We start from the raw sequence: 2,041 nt of genomic DNA, 5'->3' as shown, positions 1-2,041 counted from the left end.
TGATATAACAGAAGGCTCTACATCAGATTTAGTCTGCCTTATTACCAAATAGATATTAATAGGACATTTCAACTAACAGCTGTAAAATGCACATTCTTTTACTCAGTACATAGATCATTCTCAAGAACAGACCATATTTTAGGTCACAAAATACACCATAAAACATACAAAAAATTTGTATAATACCAACCATTTTCTCTGGCCGCAGTGGAACAAAACTAGAAATAAATAACAAGAGGAATTTTGGCAATGATACAAACATGTGGAAATTAACCAATATGCTCCTGAATGTCCAGTGGGTTAGTGAAGATGTTAAAAAGGAAACTGAAGAATTTTCTGAAACAAATTATAATGGAAACACCATATACTAAAACCTATAGAATACAGTAAAAGCAGTACTAACATGGAAGTTTAGATTTATAAGAGCCTAAATAAAAAACAGGAAAAACTTCAAATGAACAACCTAATGATGCATCCTAAAGAAGTAGAAAGGCAAAAACAAACATAATCCAAAATTAGTAGAAAAAAAGAAATAAAGATTGGCGCAGAAATTAATGAAATTGAAATGAGTAAAAGAATGCAAAAGATCAATGAAACAAAAAGTTGTGGTTTTAAAAGTTAAACAAAATTGACAAACCTTTAGCCAGACTAAGAAAAAGAAGACGGAAGATCCAAATTAATAAAATCAGAAATAAAAAGGGAGGCATTGCAACAGATACTGCAGAAATTCAAAGTATTAGTGACTATTATGAGCAACTATATGGCAATACATTGGAAAAGCTAGAAGAAATGCACATCACTAGACACATACAACCGACCAAGAGTGAACCAGGAAGAAATCCAAAACCCAAAAAGACCAATAACAAGTAGTGAGGTCAAAGCTGTAATAAAAAGTTTCCCAGTCAAGTAAGGCCCAGGACGCGATGGCTTCACTGCTAAATTCCACCAAACATTTGAAGAACTCATATTAATCCTACTCAAGCTATTCTAAAAAGTAGAGGAAGAAGAATTACTTCCAAACTCATTCCATGAGTACAGTATTACCTTGATACCAAAACCAGACAAAGATACTCAAAAAAGAAAACTCCAGCCCAATATCTTTGATGAATATTGATGCAAAAATACCCAACAAAATAGTAGAAAACAGAACTCAAGAATCTATTAGAAAGATCATTTATCATGATCAAGTAGGATTTATCCCTGGGATGCAAAGATGTTTCAACATGTGTAAATCAATCAGTGTTATACATCACATCAATAAAATGAAGGATAAAAACCTTTTGATCATCTCAACTAATGATGAAAAAGCATTTTATAAAATTCAACATGCCTTCATGATGAAAACCCTCTAAAACCTGGGTATAGAAGGAAAATAATAGTGAAAGCTATATGAGAGACCCTAAGCTAGTATCATACTGAGTGGAGAAAAGCTGAATGACTTTCCTGTAAGATCTGAAACATGACAAAGATGTCCACTTTCACTACTTTTATGCAATATAGTAGTGGAAATTCTAGCTAGAGCAAGAGAAAGAAATACAGGGCATTCAAACTGGAGAGGAAGAAGTCAAATTATCCTGGTTTGCGATGACATAATCTTATACTTGAATAAAACTAAAGACTCCACCAAAAGACTATTGGAACTGATTAAACAAATTCAGTAATGTTGCAGAATACAATATCCACATATAAAAATAAGTAGTAGCATTTTCATATGCCAACAGCGAACAATCTGAAAAAGAAATCACAAAAGTAATCCCGTTCACAATAGCCACAAATAAAATTAAATACCTAGAAATTAACCAAAGGAGTGAAAGGTCTCCATAACAAAAACAGAAAATATCAGTGAAAGAAATTGAAGAGGACACACACATACACACACACACACACACACACACACACACACACACAAAGATATTCTAAGTTCAAGGACTGGAATAAACCATTTTGTTCAAATGTCTATACTATCCCAAGAAATCTAAAGATTCAATGCAATCCCTACCAAAATACCCGTGACATTCTTCACAGAAATAGAAAAAAAAAA

The sequence above is a fragment of the Sapajus apella genome, unplaced genomic scaffold (assembly GCF_009761245.1).
Source record: "Sapajus apella isolate SASKATOON/1434 unplaced genomic scaffold, GSC_monkey_1.0 scaffold34, whole genome shotgun sequence".
In the NCBI taxonomy this organism is placed as follows: Eukaryota; Metazoa; Chordata; class Mammalia; order Primates; family Cebidae; genus Sapajus; species Sapajus apella.
Note: the sequence above shows the minus strand (reverse complement) of the source record.